The 8,138-nt window shown below is 37.1% G+C and overlaps 1 pseudogene; it reads right to left on the reverse strand.

Annotated features, from left to right (window-relative positions):
• Positions 1 to 4,086: 4,086 nt before the first annotated feature.
• LOC138176414 (ATP synthase subunit gamma, mitochondrial-like) lies at positions 4,087 to 5,410 on the reverse strand (annotated as a pseudogene).
• Between the last annotated feature and the right edge of the window lie 2,728 nt (positions 5,411 to 8,138).

Genomic DNA, 8,138 nt, shown 5'->3' on the forward strand with positions numbered 1-8,138 from the left:
AAGATGAGTCTTTCTGATTACAAGCCCAATTCTTGATCCACTGTACCACTTAGGTGCAGTTTTATGTAGTGGTGGTTAATAGTAGACTCTCATGGTAGAACATATCCTGTTGAGTGCTAAGTCTGTGCCCTGGCCATTTCTGGGGAAATGTCCTCAGCTCCTTAAAAGTGTGTGTGTGTGTGTGTTCTTTTTAGAATAAATCTGAGACTAATGATGGAGGAAAGTGTTCGGCTGGACTTTTTTTTTAAGCAATTGGGGTTAAGTAACTTGCTCAAGGTTATATGGCCAGGTGTTTCTGGGTGGGTGCTAAGTGTCTGAGCCCGGATTTGATCCCAGGTCATCCCAACTCTGGGGCCGGCTTACTCACTGTGCTACCTGACCGCCCCATGGGCTGGACTTTTTATTATGTTTTACATACACATATATATCATACACACACACACACACACACACACACATATATATATACATACAGATATGTATATATTCAAAAGACTAGACAAATTGATCTTTTATTGCTTTTTTAAAAAGTGAAAATGATACAGTCCCACGAACAGGTTATACCTGCTGTCCAATGACTAGTCCAGCCAAGTACAGAGCAGCTCATAGCTAGCAGGTAGGCCAGTAAATGATGAATTATTTGGACAAGGTGACACATGACACATAAAATAAAACAGAATAACCCTCGGTCCTCTTTGGCTGCTTCCACTCTCTCAGAGATAGTGATGGAACAGTAGTAAAGGAGATAGAGGGTGCTAAGAATTACATAGTTTTTAGACTACTTGAAAATATTAATTTAAATATTGGTATTATGATTGTATAATCCTTTTCCAAGGACCAAACAGTTGTTAAACTAAAATCAGAACTGAATCACATCTATGCAAATGTTCTCTGTATAATGAAAATAGTCAATAAACAATGATTAAGTATCCAGCAGCCAGATACAAAGAAAGGTAAAAGATACCCTGCTCTCAAGCACCTCATATTCTAATGGTGGCTCTAAATCTAGGTAAACAGAAAGATTTTTTTCAGAGAAGTTATTGTCTTGCCATATGTTCTCAATTTTGTGCTTGGGAAATTAATGTTTTGAACTTGAGACTTTACCTTGTAATGCCAAACAAAGGCAACTTCCCGAGGTTCAAAATACCAGCATAGCTGCTCTCCATTTTATTCAGTGACAAATTAAGAACAGAGAAAATAAAAATATAGCATAATTCAAAATACAGCATTAACCAAGTGTAATTAAATAATCTCCAAGTACTACTCCACCCCTGGACATTACATTCATTTAGTCAATCACAAAGTCCCTCTTCTAAATACTACTCCACCACTAACCAGTACATTCATTTAGTCAGTTACAAAGCCCCTCTTCTCAAATGGAGATTAGTTTCCAATCATAAGCAAAGTACATTCATTTGGTCAGTCAAAGAGCACAAAAAAATCAAAAGTTTCCCACCCTTGGATCACAACTGAATAGACCATCTACCCCAGAGTTACAACAAGCTTAAGCACAGCATTTAATACCCAAAGAGAGGTCTTTTCTTCATCTTGAACCGAGGCAAGTTCTCAGAAATCTTTGTTCCTGGGGAGACAAAGCTTAGCAAGGCCACAAGATACATTGCCGGTGTCCTCATTAAATCATTCTCTCTCTGCAGAACAATCCTAGGACCCCTGAAAACATTAGCAAAACCCTCTTCCAGGATTTCTGTAAACATACAACAAGAAAATCCTTCTTCAGGGCTTCTGAACCAACAGCAAGGTTTTAGGACCTCTGCAACAACAGCATTGGCCTTCACCAGTGGACGCAATTCACTCTCTTTCTGCAGAACAGTCTCTGGACCCCTGAACAAGCAGCAAGGTTCCAGAACCTCTGCAACAGCAGGACTGTCCTTCACCAGTGGACGAATCTGGCAAAACAACATCAAAGCAGACAGACAAAGTACTGGCATCACAGCCATGTCTCCTCAGACCTTGGCAGCTCTGGGTGGCAACTCTCAAAAGTTCTGGGCAATTCAAACTGGCCCTCAGCAATCCTTTCCATCTCTACCTCCACCATGCTGCTTCCAAAAAAAAAATTCTTCTGCCTCTCTCTCTGCTTGTGTCTCTCTAAATTCACATCACCAGCTCCTCCCAGTTCAGCCATCTCATTTCATGTCAACAAGTCCATCCCACAAGTGGGATTCACAAGCTCTGGGTTTTAACACAATCAATCTGAAAACCAAGCCTCTATTTTTATTCAGCCTAACATTTTAGTCTATTAAGATTTTTTGGAGCTTGTCTCTGACATTCTGTTAGAAAATGTTAGAGGAATCAGTACCACCGAAATCAGTCAGGCAACAAACTTTTATCAAGTGATTACTATATGTGAGGCATTGTGCTAAGAAAGGCAAAACGCTCCCATTCTGGTGGGGGAGAAAGGCTTCTTGTAAGAGACGAGATTTTTAGTGGGGACTTGGAGAAAGCCCAGGAATCCAGGAGGCAGAGATGAGGAGAAAGACGCTAGACATGGAGAGCAGCCAGCGAAAATACGAGATGGAGAGTCTTGTTAGAGGGACAGCAAGGAATACAGTGTCCTTGCAGTGCAGAAGACTTGGCCAGGGTAGGGAGGAAGGAAAGTATAAGAAGACTGGACAAGTAGGAAGGGACCAGCTTTTTTTTAAATGTTAATAATTGGACATTTGGTCTTGATTGTACCTAAATCTGTTTCGCCTAGAAGCTTCAAAACACTTTATTAAAAAACCCTTAAACTTAAATCAGTTACCTTCAGAAGAATCCCTGTACCTAAGTGCAGCACATTCCATTTAATACTAATGTGGGGGTATGCAAAACAGCACATAGGTGATTAGGGAGAGTGAACCAGTGGAAGAACTGGTTCCTAGATTCCTGTTGCTCTAAGAAGAAGATATATGATCATCCTCCCCCACACTCAAGTCTTAATTCCAGTTTAGTAAAGCATCTCCTGGGATAACATCCAAAGGTGGTAGTAACGTTAATAATAGAGTCAACTCTTGATTATCCTTGTAAGTAATGTAGAGCCATAGTGTGGCTAAATCCAATAATAATTTTCATTTGACTTTGAAGAGGTTTCTGTACTTACATTTAAATATGGGTGTTTCTCATGTTCTCACAGTTCAAAATACTTAAAATAAAATCATGATCCCTTAGAAAAAGGCTATGTTGACATTCAGATTAATATAGAGGGAATGGTCTAAAGCATAGTTGGGGCTACAATTCTCACCAAAAAAAAAACAATGTTGGTTCACTATCTTCTTAGGTCAGAATAGTAATGAGCTTGCTGGTTGATACCTTCTTCCATGAAGGGAATATTTATTTTTACCTAAAAGACCTTATCTTTTAGCTTCTATCGGCTGGAGAGGATAGATATTTTTATCAGCAAAATAGTTAACCAAGTATAGAAAATGATGATGCCAATAATTTGAAAACAAGATTTGGATAATCAAGAATTTGGATAATTAAACAATAATGAAGTTGAATGAAAAGAAAGCACTAACTTAGGCACATAAATACTGGGCAGTCAGGAGATATATTTTTCTATTATTTTGTGGTGAGTGGGTATTGCTATAGATAAGAGTACCTGGATCTGGAGTTGAGAAGATCTCAGTTCATAATCCTGCCTCAGCTTTCTACTACATGTGTGACTCTGGGCAAGTCAATTAACCTTTCTTTTAAAAAATGTAATTTGTTTATTGTAATATAACTTACAAATATTTTTGTCTTATGTGCACACAATGGACTAAGAATTCTTCCTTAAAAAAGTAGTTAAACCAATTAGCTTCATTTAATTCACTTCTTTAGCAGCTAGGTGGCGAAGTGGATAGAGTTTCAGGAGGACCTGAGTTCAAATTAAAACTCACTCAATAGCTATGTAAACTTGGGAAAATCACTTAACCCTGTTTGTCTCAGTTCCCTTATTTGTAAAATGAGTTGGAGAAGAAAATGTCAAAACCACTCCAGAATCTTTGCCAAGAAAACCCCAAACAGGGTCACAAAGAGTTGGACACAACTGAACAAATTTGCTTCTTTTTCTTTTGAAATTCTTTGAATTTGGATAAAACTTGGTTCCTGTTAATTCAGAGCTGCAACATCAGAGATGACTTCAATTAACTCCTTTTCAATGCTGGCTTGTTGAGTATGGTTAAATGTCAAAGTCAACTTGTCAATCATCTCAGAGACATTTATGCTAGAATCATCTATAGCTGACATCTTTGCACTTTGCACACTGGTGGTAGACTCCTTTAGAATCCAGTAAATGACGTTTGCCAGACTACAAAAATGATAGTTTTGCAATACATCAACATCAATATCATTGTAACTTCTTATACTCTCAGCATTTTCAGTGACATTCAGAGAAAAGATGGATTTTTCTTCTGTCTTACAATTATAGATGTGAATCAATGAAAGATAATAGATCCTACATCCAACTCATATCCTGTATTTAGCAGTCCTAGGACAATGATTAGAGCATCTTTAAAGGGAGGGATGTTCTTCCCCACTTCCTTAAAGGTCACTAAGAAGTGGTCAGAGTGAAGTATTCCTCTAAGTTTGTCAGCAACTCCAAAGAGCTTAACTTTCTTTCCAGTTGCTTGGGAGGGTAGTTACCTTATTTTTCATCTGTTTAGCAACTGAGGAATGGATAGCACCACAAAGGCGTCTCAGTCTTAAGGATACATTAATAATAAAGTATTTATTCATGTCTTCTGGGGCATTCAAATAATCTTTTTTATAAAGAGCAGAAGATCCAAGTCCATACTCACAGGCAGGTTTTAGCTTTCTCAGTTTGGGCATAGTTTGCAGCTGCCACGATTTTCATAGATTTATCAGTTGTCTGGATGTTTTTTATTGACTTCACTTGTCTGATAATCTCTTTTAGAGCTGCCATATTGAAATGTTTTGCATAACTACACATTTACAGCCTATATGGAATTGCTTGTCTTCCCAGTGGGGGTGGGTGAGGAGGGAAGAAAGGAGAGGATCTGTAACTCAAAGTTTTAAAAACAAATGTTAAAAAAAATTGTTGTTACATGCAACTGGGAAATAAGATATACAGACAATGGGGTATAGACATCCATCTTGCTCTACAGGAAAGTACGGGGTAGGGAGTAAGGGGAGGGATGGGGGGGACTATGAGAGGACAGACTAGCGGAAGGAGTAATCAGTATGCTTGCCATCTTGGGGTGGGGGGTAAGGGAATGATGGGGAGAAAATTTGGAACTCAAAATCTTGTGGAAATGAATGTTGAAAATTAAAAATAAATAAAATTCCAGGAAAAAATTGTTATAAAGGGTAGCTGTTTGGAAAGGGAGAAGGATACATAGAGTTTAGGCAATATAAAATCAAAATATATTCATAGAGTTGTCATATTTCTGATTTGGAACCATTGTGACTATAGAGTCCAAATGGAGTCATGGGTATAGTAACTCAAGAGAAAATGGTGGTACCGACCTTGCTGAAGATCAGATCACTTAAACTTTCTTATTTCCAGTTTCATTATCCATAAAATGATTATAATAATAATACTTACTTTACTGGAGTATTTGAGGATTAAATGAAATACTGTATGTGAAGTGCCTGATAACTTTACAATGTTATTATTATAAATGCCATCATCATCATCATCATCATCACCACCACCACCACCACCACAATTAACTATGTATGCTTGCATCACTTTCCTCCTCTCTTTCACTCTTCCCCACATCCCAGGAAGAAGGGATATCATATTTAAAGACTTTTCCACAGGCAAAAGTTAGTTTAGGCAAAACTAAAAGTCAAAGTTTGTCTTCTGAACCTTCTTCTCTCCCTACTTCCTAAATCTGTATCTGTATTGAATTGGGCAGGAGTCAGGGTTTGAGGGAGAAATTCTTAAGTTGAAGGAGATCTTTCTAGTCACTCAAATTATATTGTTAGAATGTTGTCCGGATATGCTAATATTTGTGATGATATTGAGCTCAGCAGAAGATGGATATTACACAAGCACAACTATTAGTTAAAAACTCAGGACCTCAAAACGAAGGACCTCACTAATTTAAAATAATTGGTCGTAGGACAGATGGAAATTTACTTGTTTTTGTTTTTACCACCTATGAAAAATCAGTTTCCTAAGCAATAGCTACATTTCCTTTTAGCTCTAAAAATTCTATTTTTGTATTTCAAGGTGTTATTTGTTCTCTTAAGTAAGCTAAACAATTTGCTTTGTTATACTAGGTGTTATTTTAATTGTATTGTATAGCAACATACATTTATTTTAAAAAAATCAAGAAATATTTGTATATTATATAACTGTTTCATTTGCTCATCTGTAGAATAAAGGGGTTGAATTACTTGATTTTCAAAAGAATAACATTTTGGCTTTTTTTTTACCCAACGACATGTAAAAACAATTTTTTAGCCTTTGGTTTTTAAAAAAATTTATTTCCAAATTCACAGTGCCTGACAAATAGTAAGCCTTTAATCAATGTTTATTGACTGACTGACTGACAAGGAGGACTCATTCAGATATGGGTTAAACTTGATGACTTTTGAGGTCCCTTCTAGTTCTCAGATCCTGTGAAACCTGGGAACAGATAATGAATATTGTTTAATTCATTATGACAGTCTAGAAAAAAGAAAGCTAGACCAACAAATGATAATTTGCAAAGAGCTGTTTGCCATGGTCTGCTAGAGACAAGGAAGTTTAGGGTTAAATTTTCATCACAAGCATTTACACCTCAAAAATCAGCAAAAGTTACAAATGGCTTCATTTATTGTTTTGACTGCTCAGATTTAAGAAAATGATGGATAAAAATGTTAATAATGCAAATTATATTTAAAAGTATGCCCATACATACCTCTCCCCCCCCCCCCCCCAATTGTAAACATTTGCCAGCATACTGCTGGCTGTAGGACATTGCCTTTATGTTTCAGGCTGTCATGGTATTAGAGTGAAAAAGTGTGAGGAATAAGTGGTGGGGGAAGCTGCTGCCCTGCTGGGTCCATGTCCCTACACCCCCTGTCACAAGGTCCACAGACTCCAGAATCACAGTTCTTTTTACTTGGACCTCTTCTTTGTTATTCCATAAGGCCACTCTTAAACGATGTTCAACATAATTGATACCACACAAATTTTTAGTTGCCAGAAATAAGTGATCAAACATTAAATTGCCTAATAATTGTGATTGCTCAGCTAGTGGCTGCATACTATATTTGTGTCCAGATTCTGTTTCATTTTTGCTTTTGTACCCCCAGTGCCTAGGACAGCACAAGACACGTAGGAGGTGCCAAATAAATGCTTAATTGTCACTGTGATTTGACACTACAATTCACAAAGCACTTTTTCTCACAACTTCTGTGAATTAGCTGATGTAAGTATCCCTTCCTTCTACATACTGGGAAGCTAAATCTCAGGTAGATTAAGTAATTTGTCCAAAGTCATAAGGCTAGTTAACAGGGGAATCAGGGCTTGAATCTAGGTTTCCTGATTCAATTTAAAAGTTCTTTCTACTATGTGTATATTGTGTGTGTGTCTGTGTGTCTGTGAGTAAGGTTGTCTACAATCCATCCCTTCTAGTACTTTAGATGTCACACATGGGTATGATTTTCTTAGGGAAAATGCCATACAAATAAACAAAAGTTGAATGTTGATTGCAACATATAATTTATGTGGTAGCCTGTTTTAATTTTTTCATTTTAAATAGCTAATTTTTTTTGAAGAAAAAAGTACAATGCCAGTTAATAAACTGCAGAACTATCACAAAACTTTAATTTTTTGAGTTCTATGTTTGCATTTTTCAAGTAATTTAAGAAGATGGGTCTGCTTTGTTTTTTTTGCAGGACTAAATTCTGTCCTTATCTATAAACTAGAGTACATTCTCATCAAATCTGTACAAATATTTTAGACTTCTGTGTAGGTCAAATGTTTCTTAGGCAGAAAATTACTTGGCAGTTTTCCCTGAACCACTGAATCCCCTTTTGACTACTTCAACCTTGAGTTTCATTTGGAACTGGCAGAACTTCACTGAAAAATGGGTATTGACCCTGACAAGCAGAGCTGTTTGATAATGTTAAGCTTTTAAAGCAGTCCATGTGCCATCCAAAGCTTTTCCTTTCATCCCTATTCCAGTGACTTGGGTGGAAGGTCC

Source organism: Petaurus breviceps, unplaced genomic scaffold (assembly GCF_028583685.1).
Source record: "Petaurus breviceps papuanus isolate PSGF00001 unplaced genomic scaffold, PetGlider_PUasm1.0 88875, whole genome shotgun sequence".
In the NCBI taxonomy this organism is placed as follows: domain Eukaryota; kingdom Metazoa; phylum Chordata; class Mammalia; order Diprotodontia; family Petauridae; genus Petaurus; species Petaurus breviceps.